Source organism: Sapajus apella, unplaced genomic scaffold (genome assembly GCF_009761245.1).
Source record: "Sapajus apella isolate SASKATOON/1434 unplaced genomic scaffold, GSC_monkey_1.0 scaffold68, whole genome shotgun sequence".
NCBI lineage: Eukaryota > Metazoa > Chordata > Mammalia > Primates > Cebidae > Sapajus > Sapajus apella.
In genome coordinates this window covers 7,300,476-7,320,592 of record NW_022437008.1, presented here as the reverse complement: position 1 = coordinate 7,320,592, position 20,117 = coordinate 7,300,476, and the positions used below count along the sequence as shown (strand labels likewise).

The window sequence follows — 20,117 nt, the reverse complement described above, 5'->3', positions numbered from 1 at the left end:
TCCTCGCCAGGAGTCGAGCTCCTTAAAAGGCACCATAAATATTGGTAGCAAAGTTGAGCCTGTGACACTCAATTTTTTTTTTTTTTTTTGAGACAAGGTCTTACTCTGTCATCCAGGCTGGAGAGCAGTGGTGCAGTCATAGCTCACTGTACCCTCAAACTCCTGCGCTCAAGCCATCTTCCACCTCGGCATCCTGAGTAGCTGGGATTACAGGCGTGAGCCACCCTGGCTGGGTCATTAAAAAGAAAAAAATTGGTCCAAGCAGCAGCTTCTCCGCTCCTTCTGGAATCTCTCCCTGGTTCAGCCAGCCTGCTTCCACTCCTGCCTCCACCATGTCCATCAGGGTGACCCAGAAGTCCTACAGGGTGTCCACCACTGGCCCCGGGGCCTTCAGCAGCCGCTCCTTCACGAGTGGGCCCAGTGCCCGCTCGAGCCCCTTGAGCTTCTCCCGCGTGAGCAGCGCTGGCTTCCGCGGTGGCCTGGGTGCAGGCTATGCGGGGGCCAGCGGCATAGGCCCGGGAGGCATCACCGCCGTCACCATCAACCAGAGCCTGGTGAACCCCATTAAGCTGGACATGGACCCCAACATCCAGGCCGTGCGTACCCAGGAGAAGGAGCAGGTCAAGACCCTCAACAACAAGTTTGCTTCCTTCATCGACAAGGTGCGGTTCCTGGAGCAGCAGAACGAGATGCTGGAGACCAAGTGGAGCCTCCTGCAGCAGCAGAAAACGGCTCGGAGCAACATGGACAACATGTTTGAGAGCTACATCAACAACCTGAGGCGGCAGCTGGAGACTCTGGGCCAGGAGAAGCTGAAGCTGGAGGCAGAGCTTGGCAACATGCAGGGGTTGGTGGAGGACTTCAAGAACAAGTATGAGGAAGAGATCAATAAGCGTACAGAGATGAAGAATGAATTTGTCCTCATCAAGAAGGATGTGGATGAAGCTTACATGAACAAGGTAGAGCTGGAGTCTCGCCTGGAAGGACTGACTGACGAGATCCACTTCCTCGGGCAGCTGTATGAAGAGGAGATCCGGAAGCTGCAGTCCCAGATCTCCGACACCTCTGTGGTGCTGTCCATGGACAACAGCCGCTCCCTGGACATGGACAGCATCATCGCTGAGGTCAAGGCGCAGTACGAGGAGATCGCCAACCACAGCCGGGCTGAGGCGGGGAGTGTATATCAGATCAAGTATGAGGAGCTGCAGAAGCTGGCTGGGAAGCACGGGGATGACCTGCAGCGTACGAAGACTGAGATCTCCGAGATGAACCGGAACATCAGCCGGCTCCAGGCTGAGATTGAGGGCCTCAAAGGCCAGAGGGCTTCCCTGGAGGCCGCCATTATAGATGCTGAGCATCGCGGGGAGCAGGCACTCAAGGATGCTCGTGCCAAGCAGCAGCAGCTGGAGGAAGCCCTGCAGAAGGCCAGGCAGGACATGGCACGGCAGCTGCGTGACTACCAGGAGCTGAAGAACTCAAACTGGCCCTGGACATCGAGATCGCCACCTACCGCAAGCTACTGGAGGGCGAGGAGAGCCGGCTGGAGTCTGGGATGCAGAACATGAGTATCCGAACGAAGACCACCAGCGGCTATGCAGGTGGTCTGAGCTCTGCCTATGGGGGCCTCACAAGCCCCGGCCTCAGCTACGGCCTGGGCTCCAGCTTTGGCTCTGGCGCGGGCTCCACCTTCAGCCGCACCAGCTCCACCAAGGCCGTGGTTGTGAAGAAGATTGAGACCCACGATGGGAGGCTGGTGTCTGAGTCCTCTGACGTCCTGCCCAAGTGAACAGCTGCAACAGCCCCCCTCCCAGCCTGCCCCTCCTGAGGCTGCTCCAGAGCCCGGGAGGGAGGTTGCTGTACAGGGGAGCACAGGGAATGGGAGACCCATCCGAAGCTCAGCCCTAGCCCTCAGCCCACCCGCAGGGAGTTTACTGCCTGGGGACCCCCCTTGCCCATGCCTCCAGCTGCAAAACAATTTAGTTGGCTTTTTTTTTTTTTTTTTTGGTCCAAAATAAAATATCAGATATCGCACAAAAAAAAAAAAAAATAAATAAAATAAAAAAGTTTTTTTTTTTTTCTAGAGACAGGGTCTTGCCATGTTGCCCAGGCTGGTCTTGAACTTCTGGCCTCAAGCACCTGTCCCACCTCAGCCTCCCAAAGTGTTGGGATTATGAGTGTGAACTTCAATTCAATTCAATTCAACTGGCCCTTCAATTCTGTGTTCATTCACTGAAGATTCCAATGCCCCTCCCCCATCTAAAGTGGGGCAGATGAGAGGAGCAGCAGAGGCAGGTGACAGGGTGCCAGCGCTGGAGGAGACCCACCTGGAGTCTCATCTGTCTGCCCAAGTCTTCTGCTCCTTCTACAGGAATGGGAGGCCCTTCAGGTGGATATAGGTGCTTCTCCATCTGAAAGTCCCCGCCAGGGAAGAACTGTGCCAATCTCAATGGTGCTGGGCCTGAGGGAGGGTGCTGGGTATGCAGGGGCCCTCTAACTCCCACCTGTAGAACTCTTTTGGGAGTCCAAGCCTCCAGGCCAGCTCCCTGGCACACACTGCTTGTGGAGCATGAACTTCCAGCCCCTAAGCCCTGAGGCTTTGAGCACTGCCCGGGCAGCAGCGGCAGGCATGCTGGGGCACCCACTCATTCTTCAGCCACCCCCACGCCTGCCCATCTCTAGCCAAGGTCAATGCTGGGCATGCAGGTGAGGGCTGCAGGGAAGAGCACACAAAGGCCGCAGCTGGCTGCATCTGGCGGGTCCTCAGCCCACTGGGCCCCTGGCTGAGACCCCAGCCTGCCCTGTGGGTGCCTGGCTTCTGCGACACCTCCATTGGATAAGCAGGGACTAGAGGTCAGGTGAGGGGTGCAGGGGAGGGGGCACCCTAGTGGACGAGGCCACCTCCCAGGTGGCAGGGCTGAGTGCATGACGGTGACAGATGCCTGGGTCCTAGGAGGGTACAGGAGGTAGAGACCCCAAGTCCCTGCCAGCTTCCCCTAGCAAGCCTGGGCAGCAAAGTACCCACATCTTCTGTATCTGTCAGTTCCTGCAAAGTCTCAGTGCCTACAACTGGAAATCCGGTACGTGACCTTCCCCTGCTTCTCTTGATGGCTCTGGAAGGAAAAAGCCAGTGGTGTCACCTGAAGGCAGCCCCTTTAGGCAGGCTGGGTCTGGGGTCTCAGGCACTCGGTGCTGCCCCATGCTGCTGACCATGGGTGACCCCGTGCCTTGGTTGGCAGAGTTTGGGCACCCCCACCTCCAGGCCTTTCCCCCAGTTCTTCAGGCTCCCCTGGTGATGCAGGTGGCCTGGCCCTGGCCCAGAAGGGAGGCCGCTCTTGGCTCATGCTCACATGCCTGCTTCTGTGACTGGCCTGGCTCCTGGGACCTCTCCCATGCATGTCCTCCAGGGCAACCAGGAGATGGGCCCTGCTTGGGGCAGGTATTGCCATGGGGCTGGTCCCTCCTGGGCTTCTGGACAGGTTGGTGACCTCCTTCCCCATTGGGTTCTAGCAGGTCTTCACCTGGGGCTCCTGGCTCTGCCCCAGGCTGGTTTTCACAGCAGCAGCTGTAAGGCCTGGCTGGGAGGAGGTGGATGGAAAGTCCGAGGCCCCTCCTCTAGGAGCCTCCCTCTCTGGGGGGACTAGCTGGTCCCGGGGATGTTCCTGGGTGGGCGTTCCTAGGGGAGGGGTGCTGGAGGGTGCAGCTGGCCCAGTGGGGCACTGGAGAAGACCGTCTGCCCAGAGGGCCCCAGGACACCCCTCCCCCATGGGCCCACGAGGCGCTGTGGCCATGAATATGGGAGGGATGAGTGTCACAGTGGGTGTGAGTGCACCTGTGGGTGCGGCCGGAGAGCCTGCGTTGGGGCGGGGGACCGTGAGAACCAGTCTGTGGGCGGAGACCTAGGGCAGGGGTGTCCTTACTTTCTGGGACATCCCAGGCCAGGAAGTTTGGGGGCATGGGGGCCCACAGTGCAAGAAGAAATCCTGGCCACTAGGTGTCACCCAGAGCCCACGGGACAGAAGCAGGGCCCCCAGGGGAGGGGATGGAACCCCTACCTCCCAGGGATGCCCACTCCCGCAGCTGGGGGGCATTCCCTGCTTTGTTGCGGTGTCTGAGGGTCCAGTCGCTGTGGAGAGCCAGTGGCATGGCCTTGCCTGTGCAGGAGGCCACATGCTCTGTGGAAGCACCCTGTCCCTACCTCCTGCCCACACAGACCAGGGCTGAGGACGGAGCCAGTGATGGGTGGGGACATAGGATCCCCTCCCAGCCCACCTGGTTCCCCTGCAGAAGGGGCCCCCTCAGGCCAGCCCCTCCAGGGAAGCAGCTTGGACCTGCGCCTGCTGTGCTTGCCGGCCTCGGGATGGAGGAGGGAAGGGTCCTCGTTCACATCCGCCCCCATCCCCACTTAGGTGCAGCTCAGCCAGTTAGGGTCCCAAAGCCCCACCCAGACCACTGGGGGACTTTTGCAGGCTTTCAGAGCCGGTCCCCACCCTCTGCAGTGCATTCATCCACTCATCCAAAGCCCAGCAAGGTCCTACTGTGTGCTGTGCTGGGAGGACCCTGCCTGGCTCAGCTCATGAGCAATGCAATGTCAGTCGCCAGATACAGAAACCAGAAAATTGGTTTTTGTTTATTTATGAGATGGAGTCTCACTCTGCTGTTCAGGCTGGATGTGATGGCATGATCTCGGCTCACTGCAAACTCTGCCTCCTGGGTTCAAGTGATTCTCCTGTCTTAGCCTCCCGAGTAGCTGGGATTACAGTAGCCACCATGCTTGACTAATTTTTGTATTTTTAGTAGAGATGGGGTTTCACCATGTTGGTCATGCTGATCTCGAACTCCTGACCTCAAGCGATCCATTCACCTCAGCCTCCTAAAGTACTGGGATTACAGGTGTGAGCCACTGTGCCCAGCTAATTTTTATATTTTTTGTAGAGACAGGGTTTTACCATGTTGGCTAGGATGGTCTGGAACCCCCGACGTCAGGTGATCACCTGCCCCAGCCTCCCAAAGTGCCAGGATTTACAAGCGTGAGCCACTGCACCTTCTAAACCAGAGAATTTGTAATGGAGTCAGTGACACACAAGAAAACATCATGGAAGAACTGGAAGGGCTGTGAGTGGAGTGGCAGCTTTGGTGGGGCTTGGGAGAGGGGAGCGCCCCAGGGCGGGCCTGTGAGCAGGTGAAGAAAAGCATTGGTTAGGTGAGCACCTCAGGGACATGGATTAGGGCAGCTAGAACAGTCTGTGCTAAGGCCCTGAGGCAGGAACAAGCCAAACCTGTTGGTGAAACACCAGGACCTGTGTGGGCTGGGGTGGTGTTGGAGGCGGGAGGTGGGAGGAAAAAGGGGGCCTTGGACCATGTCGCCTGCTTCCCCCACCCCGGTCCTTAGGGGCCATCCCTGCTGCAGGGTTGTAGAGCCTCCTGGCTGGGACATGAGGCTGTTCTAGCCAAGGCTGGTCCTGGCTGGTGCTCAGGGGGTCAAACAGGATCCAGCCCTCACATCCCTGCAGGCTGAGGAGCAGATAAAATCCCAAGAGAGGCTGGATAAGGTAGCTTTCGCCTGGGATCCCAGCATCTGGGGAAGCCGGTGTGGGAGGATTGCTTGAGTCCAACCTGGGCAACATAGCAAGATCCTGTCTCGACGGGTAGAAAGACAAACAAGAAAAACCCCACAAATACTTAGCCAGGCGTGGTGGTGTGCATTTGTAGTCCCAGCTACTCAGGAGGCTGAGGTGGGAGGATCGCTTGAGCCCAGGAGTTCAAGGCTGCGGTAAGCTGTGATCGCACCACTGCATTCCAGTGACAGAGTGAGATCCTGTTTTGAATTTAAAAATAAGTCACGGAGAGGCCCTTTTCCCACTAGTTGGGGGCTCCCCAAGGCAGGGCACGGCTTGTCTGTCCCAGCTGCCAGGCTCCTAGACAGGGTCTTCTTGGCTGGGGGGGCAAGGTTGGCTGGGGTAGGGCAGAGGGAAGGGTGGCAGAGGTCCTGTCCCAGCGCCCCTCTGCTCTCAGCCCTTTGCAGTGTCTCTGCACACCCAGAGTAAGGCCAAAGACCTTGCCACAGCAGTGACCCTGCATGCAGCCCAGAAGCTCATTCACCTCATCAGCCACTGTGCCTGTCACCCAGTTGGCACCAAAACATTGCTCCTTCAGGAAAGACGCTCCTGCCCCAGGGCCCTTGCGCTAGTGGCTCCCTCTGCCTGGAATGCCTTTTCACCAAAACCCTCAGGGCTCACCCATCACCCTGCTGCAGGACTCTGCCAAATGCTACCTTCCTAGGAAGCTTTCTCTGCCCATTCCATTGAAAAGCACATTCCCCACCTCAGCATTTCCTTCCTTCCTTCCCTCCTCCCTCCCTACTTTCTCTTTCTTTCTCTCTTTCTTTTTCTTTCTTCTTTCTCTTTTCTTTCTTTTTCTTTCTTTCCCTCCCTCCCTCCTTCCTTTTTCTTTTTCTTTCTCTTCCCCTTCTTTCTCTTTCCCTCCCTCCCTCCCTTCCTCCTTCCCCTCCCTCCCTCCATCCAGCCTTCCTTCCTTCCTTCCTTGCTCTTTTCTTTTCTTTTCCTTTCTTTCCTGAGAGAGTCTGACTCTGTCATTCAGGCTGGAGTACACTGGTGCCATCACAGCTCACTGTAGCTCAAACTCCTGGGGGCTCAAGCAATCCTCCTGCCTCAGCCTCCTGAGTAGCTAGGACCACAGGTGAGCACCACCATGCCCGACTAACGTTTCTTAGAAATTTCTTTTGTAGACACAGGATCTCACTATGTTGCCCAGGCTGGTCTCGGATTCCTGGCCTCAAAAGATCCTCCCACCTCAGCCTCCAAAAGTGCTGGGATTCCAGGCATGCGCCACTGCGCCTGGCCAACCACCTCAGTACTTTCTATTTTCTTTGTCTAGCTTCTCGCCTGATCACCATGTGAACTTCAGATCTTTACTTGTTTATTTTAGGGCCCATCTCTCCCACTACCCACACTAGGCTGCAGGCCGAATGTTTTGTTCCCCAAGGCATCCACACCACCTAGTGCAGTGCCCACACACACAGCAACAAACACTTGAATGAATGAACGAACGAATGAATGAATGAATAAATGGGGATGAATGGGACAAGGCTCCCTCATCCCTTCTGACCTCATCCGGCTACAGCAGGACCAGGCTTTGGGCCTTAGCATCCACCCACCTCCAGCAGAGCCCAAGGCCTGAGCAAGGTGTCAAGTGCCCCAAGAGATCCCTAGGCTGTTACAGTAGGCTTGGCGTGCTGCGGGTCCTGCCACACAGGTCTAGAGAGATGGTCCCCATGAGGAGCTCTCTAGGGCCAATCTTAGCTGGAGGTGGTGGGCCAGGCTGGGGCTGGGACGGCCAAGCTACTGACCACGGCACATCTGCTCCTACTTGATGGTCCTGGAAACTGTGTTTTATATGCAGCAAATCACATCAGTCACCTCAGGCAAACAGTGGAAAGCGTGAAACATGGACAATGTGCTGTGCCACACATATTACATGGAGGCACTGGGGACAAAAGAGGATGAAGGAAACCACATCACAGGGAAGAGGTGATGCCTTGGGGAGAGACAGGACTTGACTGTCCTGCCTCCCCTGGGGAAGGTGTCAGTGGACTTTTGGGTGAAGATGTCCCGTTATCAGGGTCCCCTCATGCCAAGTTTCTAGTGGCAATGCAGTGCCTCCCCTGGGAGCCTCTCACATACCTGCCCCATTCACTGGAGGGCATGAAATCTATCCTAGCCCAAGACTGTCCAGCTCTGAGATAGACCCTGTCTCTCTCTATTGCTTCTTCTGGTTCTCAACAGATGTTTAAAGCCGAACTCTACTTGCTTTTTATTTATTTTTGAGACAAGTTCTCACTTTGTCACCCAGGCTGAAGGGCAGTGGCATGATCACAGCTGACTGCAGCCTCTAACTACTGGACTCAAGCAATCCTCCTGCCTCAGCCTCCCAAAGTGCTGGGATTATAGGTGTGAGCCACCTTGCCCAGCCTCCACTTGCTTTTGGTTTGTCCAATTTCCCTAAATTAATTTTGTGTGCCTTTTAGGGGAAGATGGGGTCACTAATACATTAAAGCCCAATTAATCATTCTAAAACAAGATCTGATTGAGACATACTTATAAACCAACTCCTAGAGCTGAAAGGTCAAAATCTAGCCTAGATAGTTTAAAAAAATTTGAGAGAAATGTATTAAAAAACCTTTTTGAGGAGACAGGTAGGGGGCTGGGACCCTCAACTTTGGGAGCCCTTGAAGGGACCTGAAAGAACCCCAGGGATTTCTTGGAGCATAATTTGAAAACCACAGATTAAACTCAAGCTATCCTCATTGCAGGGAGGAACCACATTCCAAGGCCTATTTTTATGACAATGGCTAGTAGAGCCAGTCTGCAGTACCTAATGTCCCCAGTAGGGGTCACTGCTAGAAGGAAGCCTCTGTCAGGCCCTAGTGGAATCAAGGAGGGCTCCAGGCCCAAGTAGGCCTACGTGCTCGTGTCTGGGCCTCAGTGCCAGTGACCTCAAGCCTGGGTCTGCTCTGAGCCAGGCACCACTACATGCCCTCCCAGTGGACAGAGCTGCCCTCTGGCCATGCTGCCAGCTGGCTAGGGCTGATCAGAAGCCTCCAGTTTCAGGACAGCTGCCAGGGTGGGGACCATGGGGACTGGTAGGAGTTTCTGGCCAAGTCCTGGCCAAGCCATTCCAAGGGACAGCTGCAGTGTCTCTGCAGTCAGCACCTGGAAGGGGGCCAGCCCAGCCTCAGACCTGAGGCCAAACACATGTGAGTATGTGCAAATGCACACACGTGTCCAGTGTGTGTGTGCGCGCGCACACACACACACATGTATGAACACATGCTCACACATGTACTCCATGCACAAAGGAACACCCACACACAACACATGCAAGCACACACACTAACCCACACATGCACACATGCAAATGCACAGGCATGTGTGCACCAATCACATATATGCACAAACTCACACAGACAAATACTCCCCACTCTCCCTCCCCAGGCAGGCTCCAGGATGCATGGAGAAATGCCTTTGCATCCAGTGTGTTTGGGACGAGATCAGCTGGGGGAGGGGCCTCTTTCCTCCCTCCCCAGTCCTGGCAGCTTCTCCCTTCCAGGCTGGGCTTCTCCCCTGTTTGGACTGGTGGGTGTATGTGTGTGGGAGGAGGAAGGGACAGCGGGAGTGTCCCACCACCCCCTCGAGCTGCTCTGGGCAGAGGCAGGGGATGGCGCCTTTGCTGGACCCCGTGGCTGCATCTTTCTGGGCGGGGGGTGCTGGGACAGTTCCTGCATCCCATAGAAGCAAGCTGGGCAGAGGGTTGAGGTGGGTGCTCGGGTCACTGTCAGGCATTGGAGGGACCTGGGGTCGTCCCTGAAGCAGGTCAGCCTGGGAGAGGCCTTTGAGGCTTGCTGCAGTTGGAACCCCCTCTCCCAGGAAGCCAGCCTAGCCCGCAGCCTCCTCCCCTCTTGAAGATGCTCCCTCCTGGCCTCTGTCCCTGCTGGCAGGCTGGGGCTCTGAACCCCTCATTCTTCAGTCGTCTCAACCCCGTGAGAGCATCAGAGGCCTCCTGATCTCTGTCGTCCCCTGGCCACTCTGGAGCATCAGCCCCAAGAGTGGCACTAAGCTCATTTTCGCTGTGACAACCGGTCCCCTGCTGACACCCCCATCTCCTCAGCCCAGGAGGCCAGCTCTGGTGGGTTCTGCTGCATCCAGCTTGCTAACCATCAGCCCATGCCCACAGTCCCTGGCAGGGGACACAGTTCTGCCCCCTCCCCCACCGGATCAATACCTCCAAGGCTGCTGTCAGCAAATCTCCGACCTCTGACCTGGCCACACACAGTGACCCCTGAACCTATTGGTCTTTCCACCAACCCTTGCTCTGGTCTCTGGGGTGGGTGAGGGGCTGATCCTCCTGCTCTGACATGAGCTGTGAGGAGCAGGGAGAAGGGGAGGCCATCAGTTCTCACCAGCCTGGCCTCTTCCCTTCCCGCCACACTCAGGGTCACAGCAGTGATGGTGGGGGAGCTGTCCCACCTATGCCAAGAGAAATGCCACCCAGGCTGAAGGGCAGTGGCATGATCACAGCTGACTGCAGCCTCAAACTCCTGGGCTCAAACAATCCTCCTGCCTTGGCCTCCCAAAATGCTGGGATTACAGGTGTGAGCCACCGTGCCCAGCCTCCACTTGCTTTTGGCTTATCCAGTTTCCCTGGATACGGGATGTGCCACCTATGCCAAGTAGGCTGTGATGAAGGATTCAGGGATCCCTTCTGGAGACCATGGGCCCTGGGAGCTCCAGCCATCAGCAAAGAGACTCCAGGCTTCTCGTCCTCTCTCCAAGGCCCACAAAAGCGGCCACCCCTTTCTGCATCGGGTCATCCAGATCCATCTGGGACCCAGCAGCCTTGCAGCCCTGACCTGGGAATGAGAAGGAGGCTGTACAGACTGCGTCCTGACCCTGTTCCTTGCAGCTCAGCTGGGAGGGTCCCTGCCCTCCCCACCCATCCTGCCCCAGCTAAGGGTCTGGTCTACTGTCCCAAAGAAACCCTGGTGGACCCTGGTGGTGCTGCTGGGAGCCCTCCATCCCAAACCACCCTGGGATACGGGCTTGGGAGTCCTGGGCTCCCTGACAGACTCCACTGACCAGGGATCTTGCCTTTAGGAAATCTGGCCAGGACAACACGACCCACCCCTCTGGTGTCCAGGTCAACTCACCATGTGGCCCCTTCCTGACTGCCTTCCCTTGCTCCTGCTCCTAGGAGGAGAGGCCTCCATCTCCACTCCCCCATGGGGCATTCTGAAGGCCATGGGTTCCAGCAGCTCTGTGCTGGTGCCAACTGGGAAGGGGTGATGGCCCACAGACTCCAGCAGCGAGACACTTCCCTGTCCCAGGAGGAGGGGAAGAAGAGGAGCAGGAGGAAGAAGGAAAGGGAGAGGAGGGAGGATGGACAGGGGCCCCCCACTAAAATGGGACAGGCAGGTGAGGGGTGTTCAGAGTGGAGACCATGCTGGAAACTGAGGCTCAGAGGGTAGTCAGAGGCAGAGCCACGCACATGTGCTCCAGTGCCCCTGACTCCAGGGTCCTTGTTCCTCCTGACTGCATCAGCCTCGACCTTGATCTCTGGGTATGCCGGGCCAGGGCAGAGTGCTGACGCACTGCAGGGCCCCTCGAGGCCTGCCTCTCTGCTTACAGGGGCCTTCTCAGGAGCCAGGAGGGACCAAGCCAGGCAGGGGGCAGGGGACTGCTTGGACAGGTCCAGGCCAGGTAGAGGTATGGGCAGCCAGCCCTGAGGTCACTGGGTGTGGCAGCAGGTGGGGGTTGTCCAGGAGGCCCCTACAGAGCAGCACGTCATTCTAAGGCTGCATTTCACATTGGCTCAGGTATGACCTTGGCCGTCCCTCCTCCCCCAGGCAGTCCTCTGGGCTTTTCTGGGAGCCTTGGTTTCTTCTTTACCTGGGACCTGGGCCAGGCAAGTGGGAAAAGCCAGCAGCCGCGGGGGGGCCTGGGGCAGAGGAGGAGGTGGGAGAAGCAGCAGGCGGGGGGCACCCTGGGAGCCTCTCTGCCTGCCTTGGGCTCAGACTTGCACTCGATGACCTCACCCGGGCCTGTGTGACACCCATGCCACTGACAGGGAACTGTGGCCCGGAGAGGGGAGGTGACCCAGGAGATGGAACCGTGCTGGGAGCTGGGACTGGGCATTCCAGCCGCTGCCAGGACAGTCCTGCCGGAAGAGTGCACTATGTGGACGCCCGGGGGGGTGGCTGCGGGTCTACGCCCAGCTCCTCTGACCCGATGCCCAGGGCCCTGCCTGGCTGGCCAGAGAGGGGAAGTGTGCCCCGGGCGGCAGGCCCGCAGCTGTTGGGCAACATCTGGAGGGGAGGAGGAGGTGAGGAGCAGAGGGCGTGGAGCAGGGTTCTGACGATGGTGTGTGCCCGCCCTGCCCAGCACCCATGAGGGCTGGGGCCTGATGCTGCCTGGGGGTCCCCCTTGCTGTGTGCCCTGGGGGGGCTGGGCTCTGTACAACACACCACACCCCAGCCCCAGATGGGGGCTCCCAAAGACCTATGCTCCGACACACAGACACATATACATAGACAGATACACAACCACACACAGACACACATACAGATACACACCACACCACACCACACACACACATACACACCACACACACACCACACACACACACAGATATACACCACACACACTCACACACAGAATACAGACACCAAACACACACACCACATATACACATACCACACATACACACACGACACACAGAGACACACACACTACACTCAGACACACTAAATACCACACAGACACAGATAGACACACGCCACACACAGACACCAATACACACCATACACACACCACACACACTGTATTCACACCACACACAGAGATACAGACACACACCATACCCACACACAGATATAGACACACACATCACACTCGTAGACACACCAAGCAAACACACACTGCACACATACAGACACACACAGGCAGACGCACACACCGCCCTGACACGGTCCACCCACACACATGGGCCATGCCTTTGTGCTTGCAGCCCACACCCGCACAGACTCGCAGCCAGCCACCCTGCAGGCGTCCTCAGCCACGTGGCCTCTCTCCCACTCCCATCAGCCCCCACTGGCCGAGGTTGGAGCTCTGGGCAGGCCCTCTGGGCTGGGTGCCTGGGGAGACCTGGAGGGCGAAGGGGCACTTTCAGGGGTACCCCGTGGGGTAGGGCTGGGGCAGCTTCCTGGGTGGGAAGCTGGATGATGGCCCCCTGAAGCCTCCAGCATGGGGCTTGTTACCTCCTTGGGGCTGCCTTGAAGAACCTCCTGCGCCTAGAGCCAAGTTCCTTCCCGTCTGCACCCCTTGGGGTCTGGTTGGGCACCAAGGGGGCCCTGGTCTTTGTCTCTCCATATTTCCCTCACGCTGACCTAGGGTGGCCTGCAGGTCCCACTCCACTGATGTCCTGCCTTGGAACAAGGGAGTTCAGATGGAGGGGCCCTATACTGTGCCGGGCCTAGCCCATCACGGCTGCCCTGGACTGGGCCAAGCCCCACTGTCTGCTCCAGGCTGTGGAGATGCCTTCCCCAAGCCCTTCGTCCAAGATGGACTCAGTTCTCTGACTCTGAGCTGGTCAGGGCAGAAGCCCCATCCTGGCCATTAGGGCCCCGGGGACCTCTGACCTGCTGCCTCCGTGTGACATTCCACTACCCCAGCCAGATTCTTCTGCTGCCAAGTGCCCAAGGCGCTGTGAAGACGTGAAGATGTGAATGCTCCTGGGCCACTTGTGCCTGGGGTCGGAGGGGGTGGGGCAGGGTCCTGGGAGGAGTTGCTTCTCCCTAGTCCTGTGGGGCTCCTCCCCAAGGCTGCAGAGAGTGGGGAGTGGGGTTCTGAAGCCTCAGTGCTGCCCTCCCTCCCGGGAGGTGGCCCAGAATGACAGGAACAGGCTTGCAAATGTGCAGGTGCTGCGTTCCAGCTCCCTCGGGACTTTCAGGGTAGACTCCCTGCCCTCCTGGGTAGACCAGGGCAGCTGCTGCCTAGGGGCGTCACTGCCCACCAAGGTCACCACTGTCACTGACTATTACTCTTTATGAATTATTATTATTTTAGAGACAGAGTCTCACTCTGTTGCCCAGGCTGGAGTACAGTGCCTCAACTCACTGCAATCTCCACCTCCCGGGTGTAAGTGATTCTCCTGCCTCAGCCTCCTGAGTAGCTGGGACTACAGATACCTGTCACTACCCTCAGCTAATTTTTGTATTTTTAGTAGAGATGGGGTTTCACCAGGTTGGCCAGGCTGGTCTTGAACTCCTAACTTCAGGTGATCCACCCACCTCGGCCTCCCAAAGTGCTGGGATTACAGGCATGAGCCACCGTGCCTGGCCAATTCTTTATTAATTATTATTACTACTTTTTAGAGATGGGGATCTCATTCTGTCACCTAGGCTGGAGTGCAGTGGTGCCAACATAGCTCACTGCAGGTTCAAACTCCTGGGTTCAAGCGATCCTCTAGCCTCTGCCTCCCGAGTAGCAGGGGTTACAGGTGCGTGCCACCATGCCCCTAGCTAATTTTTAATTTTTTATAGAGATGGGGTCTTGCTATGTTGCCTAGGTTTGTCTCAAATTCCTGGCCTCCAGTGATCCTCCCACCTCAGCCTCCCAAGGCAATGGGATTACAGGCATGAGCCACCACACCCAGCCTAGTGGCCAGCTCTCCTGACTGGGTATCGCTGCCCATTCAGACTCACCACTGCCAGCACCAGTCAGTGCCCACTGGGCTTCACTGCCAGAGGAGGGTTGGCATTGGCAGTGGTCGTGGCCATTAGGTCTTTAGAGTAACGACCTGGACAAAGACAGCAAAAGCGCCCAGATTCCTGAGATGCTCCCCCTGCCCAGCACAGGGTCTGGGGGAGGATGCAGCCTTGGCAGGTGCTGAGGGTGAGGGGACAGTGCCCATAGTTGGCTCTTGTTGAACCCTGGCTCTCCTCCTGGTCAGCCGCAGGCCACAGTCCCCAGCCATGGGCTCTGGTTTTTCTAGAGGACAGTGGGCTGGGCTTTCTGGGCAGGAGTCACACTCAGGGCCAGGATGGGGTGAAAATGGGAAGTGTTCCCCAGTGCCTGGCGGGTGCCTGCTGTTCTTGGCTATGGGGGCGGCTACCTCTGGGAAGGGCCTTAGTCACCCGCAGTGGCTTCCGGGAACCCGGTGCCCAGTCTCTGGGAAACGTCACAGGCCTTTCCAGCAGGATCTCCACCCGCCCTGGGGTGGGCCCCAAGGACCACGCTGCAGGCACCTGCTGGTGACCAGCCAGGCTCCCTCTCCAGGGTCCTCGCTGCCCCCAGGCTGACTGCCAAGCTACCCACCACCTCTGCCTGCCCTTGGTGTGGGGCAGAGCTTTGACCTGCACTTGCCTGGCTCCAGAGCCCTTCTTGGCTCCCACGCACCCAGGATAAAGCCTGACACTCAGGGCTTTTGCCACCTCCATGCTGCCGACCTCTGGGACCACCCCACTCCTTTCCTGGCCCCTGATGCAGCCAAGCTGATCTTGGACATTCCTCCCTCTCTCCTGCCCCTGAGACCTGAACAGAGGCAGCCCTGGCCACTCCTCCCTGGCCTGCAGGTCCCATGGATGTCCTGTCTCTCCAGGGTGGCCCAAGCGTCTGGGTGAGGGGGGCTGTCCCATCAGCACATAGCACGCTCCCTGGAAGGTTGGAAGATTGTAGATTGCCTGTCTAGTCCTTTTCATCCACTGAGAACTGGGGGCTCGCTGAAGCCCAGGCTGGCAGGAGCCCCTCCCCACAGCCCTGAGGACTGCCATCTGTCTTCAGGCACTCCCAGGCTGCAGTGCCTCCCTGCGGGGTGGATAGGGGGCTGGCCCTGGAGGTGGATGACCTGGCTTTGATTCTCAGCTTGTCTGCTCCCAGCAGCCCTTGGAGCCTGCCTGCGCCCCCCTTTTCATCGCACCAAATGGGGGTTGCATTTGTGCACACGTCTTTCAACAGCAACATGCGTTTGTATGCAGGGGTCCTGGGACACTGTCGGGTAGACAGCTGGTGCTCTGTCCATGCTGGCTACTGTCCAGTCTACACTTCTGCACTACTGTCCACTTCTACACTTCCAGTCTAGCCAATGCTATCTTTGTCTTGTCACGCCTCCCTGGCCAGCAGTGGTGGCTGGGAGAAGGGTCCAAGAGAGCCAGCCTCCCCAGGCGGGAAGAGGAACCAGGCAGGGGCTGGACACCCTCCGTGAGAGGCACTTCCAGCCCAGGGTGCTGTGTAGCCTGTGGCCCCATCCCCTCTCCCTGAGCGGCCCTCTCACTGGGATACATCTACAGCCAGAGGTGCGTGTGCCCAACACCAGAGCCCCACTGTCCCTCGCACAAGATCTCCACCACTGTTCCCTGACTGCAGCCCCTACGAGGGCCCTGCACACCCCATTGTGGAGGATCTGCCCAGTGAGCCTGGCAAAGGGAAACTCAGGAGTCCAAGCCCCTGGAGGCAGCCGGGTGGGGGCTCATGGGGAGCAGCAGGAGCTGTTGGGGTGAGGGAGCTGGCCGGGCTCCAAAACAGTTGGTCAGTGTGGGGTAGAGAGAGCCTGGGCTCAGGGTTGGGCCGAGCCAAGCTCTGCAGGTCACATGCAGCTCAGCCCAGCCCGGCCAGCCCCCTCTTCTGCAGTCACAGTGCTGAAGACAGGGCACCAAGGCTCAGCCCCATCAGTACCCACAGCCCTGTGTGTGAGGACAAGGTCAGGCCAGGGCCTGGCGTTCTCCCCATTCCCAGCTCCCCAGCACAGGGGACTCCTCCTCTTCTGACCCCCTAAGGGGCTGTAGATAGTAGCCCTCGACACTGACCACTCACACCCCCCCCCAGACACCGCAGGATGCGGCCACCAGCCAAACAGGTGTTGAGTGCGCCATCTCACAGATGGGGAAACTGAGGCCCTAAGAGGGAAAGGGCAGAGGGCCAGGCTCTGGGTTTCCATTGCTGTCATTGCCCCCAGCCTCTGCTGGATGTCCTCACCCTCAAACACAGCTTGCTGGGCTGGAGAAGGCCTTGACTGCCCGAGGTCACAGGTCTGTCCATGGCAGTCCCTGGCCCTCAGCCCTGCTGGGCACCTGCTAGAAGCCAAGCATGTCCAGAAAGCGTGACTTCATTATTCCAGCTCATCTTCCCAGGGTCCCTGCAAGGCAAGTCTGTGTTGCAGAAGAGGAAGCCAAGGCCCAAAGAGAAGAGGTGACCTGCTTAGAGTCCATGGCCAAGGAACGAGTGGCATTGAGACTTGAACTTGGGTCTGAGCCCAGGATGAAAGTGTGAGAAGAGTGAGGTCCAGCCATCCAAGGTCTGGTGCAGGGAGAAGCAGTGGGGTGAGGCCAGGGAGCTCTGTGGGGAGGGGTCACCAGGGTGGGGCAGGGCTTGGCATCAGAGGCACCTGAGGCTGGTATTAACTCTGGTATTTATTGCAGCTTTTTTTTTTTTTTTTTGAGATGGAGTCTCACTCTGTCACCAGGCTGGAGTGCAGTAGCAAGATCTCGGCTCACTGCAACCTCTGCCTCCCAGATTCAAGCGATTCTCCTGCCTCAGCCTCCCGAGTAGCTGGGACTACAGGCGCATGCCACTATGCCTGGCTAATTTTCATATTTTTAGTAGAGATGGGATTTCACCATAATGGTCAGGCTGGTCTTGAACTCCTGACCTTGTGATCCGCCCGCCTCCGCCTCCCAAAGTGTAAAGGAGCTGACTCTTCTCAAGAAGGGGAAGAGTGTACTGGGCAGAGGGAGCTACCAGTGCCAGTGGCAGGAACGGGTTTTGTGTATTTCAGGAACTGACAAGGGCCAGCTGATGGTGGTTCTCAAATGCAGCCACCCCCACCAGGCAGACGACCTGCATCTTGCCCTGGATCTGAGTGGGGTTGGGTTCTGTCCAGCTCTGGTCAAGGGAGGATGCCCTGGAATTTTTTTGTTGTTATTTTTTTTGAGACAGAGTCTTGCTCTTGTCACCCAGGCTGGAGTGCAATGGCTCGATCTTGGCTCACTGCAACCTCCGCCTCCCGGGTTCAAGCGATTCTACTGCCTCAGCCTCCTGAGGAACTGGAATTACAGGTATCTACCACCACACCTGGCTACTTTTTGTATTCTTAGTAGAGACGGGGTTTCACTGTGTTGGTCAGGCTGTTCTCAAACTCCTGACCTCAGTTGATCCACCCACCTTGGCCTTTCAGAGTGCTGGGATTAGGATTACAGGCATGAACCACTGTGCCTGGCCACACAGAATTCTTGGTGGAAATTTTTCCTTTGCATCTAGAAGGCGTTATCCACTAGTCCTCTGACCAGTTCCTGCTGCTGCTATGTTATTGTGAGGCAAATTGTCATTCCTTTGTAGTACACATTTCTTTCTGGTATTTTCTTTCTTTCTTTCTTTTTTTTTTTTTTTTAGACGGAGTTTCGCTCTTGTTACCCAGGCTGGAGTGCAATGGCACGATCTCAGCTCACCGCAACCTACACCTCCTGGGTTCAGGCAATTCTCCTGCCTCAGACTCCCGAGTAGCTGGGACTACAGGCATGCGCCACCATGCCCAGCTGATTTTTTGTATTTTTAGTAGAGACGGGGTTTCACCATGTTGACCAGGATGGTCTCGGTCTCTTGACCTCGTGATCCACCCGCCTCGGCCTCCCAAAGTGCTGGGATTACAGGCTTGAGCCACCGCGCCCGGCCCCTCTTTCTGGTATTTTCAAGATAAATTTTTGTCTTTAATATTTTCAAAAAAATTGTTTATTTATGTATTGACAAGGTCTTGCTCTGTCACCCAGGCTGGAGTGCAGTGGCACAATCATAGCTCACTGCAGCCTCCACCTACTGGGCTCAAGAGATCCTCCTACCTCAGCCTCCAAAGTAGCTGGGACCACAGGTGTGTGCCACCATGCCTGGCTAATTGTCAACGGTCTTTAGTTTTACTCCAGTGTGTTTGTTCTCAATTCATCCTTCTTAGGACTCAGTGTGCATGTTCAACGTGAGGATTTCTTTCCCTAGTTCTAGAAATTTCTCAACCATTAATTAGGTTTTGAGGTTTTTCCAGTTTTCACCTTCTACAATTCCTATTATATGTGTGTTAGCCCTTCTTGGCCCTTCTCATTCATAGCTCCAAGAATATTAGACTCTCATATTTTCCTTGTTTTCATATCTCTGTGCTGCATTTCATGAAATTTCCTCAGATATGCTTTATATTTTTCTTATTGGCCTCTGAGCGGTGACCGATTTGCCATATAACCCATTCATTGAGCTTCTATTTTCTACTGCAGTGATTATTTTTTTAAGGACTCTTTGATTTCTTTTGAAATCTACTTGCTATTTTAAAATAATATTTTTATTATGTCTTCCACTCCCTTTTCTACCTTCTTATTTTACTTATTATTATGTAGTCTTTTACAAATTGTTCTAATATCTCTAGTCTTCCGGGTTCAAGTGATTCTCCTGCATCAGCTTCCCAAGTAGCTGGGACCCCAGGAATGTGCCATCAAGCATGGCTGATTTTTGCATTTTCAATAGGGTTTCACCATACTGAAACCTCGAACTTCTGACCACGTGATCTGCCCACCTCAGCCTCCCAAAGGGCTGGTATTACAGGTGTGAGCTACCATACCCAGCCATGGCTGTATATACATTTTTATGTTAATTTCTGAATTTGGAGTTTTAGAACTACTGGATGATGTACATTTACATCCACACTCATCTTTTTCCTATCATTGCCTCAGGTGGATAGCAAGCTTCACTAGCACTTTTTCTTTCTTTTTTTTTTTTTTGAGACTGAATCTTGCTCTGTTGCCCAAGCTAGAGTGTAGTGACATGATCTTGGCTCACGGCAACCTCTACCACCTGGGCTCAAGCAAGATCCTTCTACCTCTGTCTCCCAAGTAGCTGGGACTACAGGCATGTGCCACCACTCCCGGCTGATTTTTGTATTTTTTGTAGAGATGGGTTTTGCCATGTTGCCCAGGCTGGTCTTGAACTCCTGACCTCAAGTGATCCACCCGCCTCAGCCTCCCACAGTGCTGGGATTACAGGCGTGAGCCACTGCATCGGCCTCACTACTACATTTTTTGGATCAGCTTTCCACATCCCTTTTGTACAGAGCAGCCTTTCCAGCCCTGCACTTTATGGAAGGGGTCAGTTCTGGCTCATCACCTTGGGGAGTCCAGGACGCGTATCCTGGCCCTGTGTTCTGCCCTGATTCTGAAATTTTTCCCGTTTTCTTTCTGGCCTAAGCCTCTAACCCTGTGCCTTGTGGCCCCAAGGTGCCTCCCTTACGCTCCATGGTATAGCTCCTGGATCTGCTCTTGAATAAAACCTCCCAGTTTCGCCATCCCCCTTCCAGTCACAAGGGGTGCCCTTTCCGGCTCCAGGCTCTGCAAGGCAGTAATGCTCAGAGCCCCGGAGCGGGCTCTACAGCACAGATCCTGCAGACAGGCACGGCCTCCACCTCCAAGAACTCTAGGCTCTGGCCTATTAGTCTCCTTCATCCATAGCTTTCTAGCAAAAAATCATAAAGCAGGCCAATTGAGACCTAGAACTTTCTAGTCACGGAAGCCAGGGCCTTTG

At 56.3% G+C, this 20,117-nt stretch overlaps 1 pseudogene; it reads left to right on the top strand.

Annotated features, from left to right (window-relative positions):
- The first annotated feature begins 268 nt into the window (after positions 1–268).
- Positions 269–20,117, top strand: part of LOC116530771 — a 22,057-nt pseudogene continuing 2,208 nt past the window's right edge.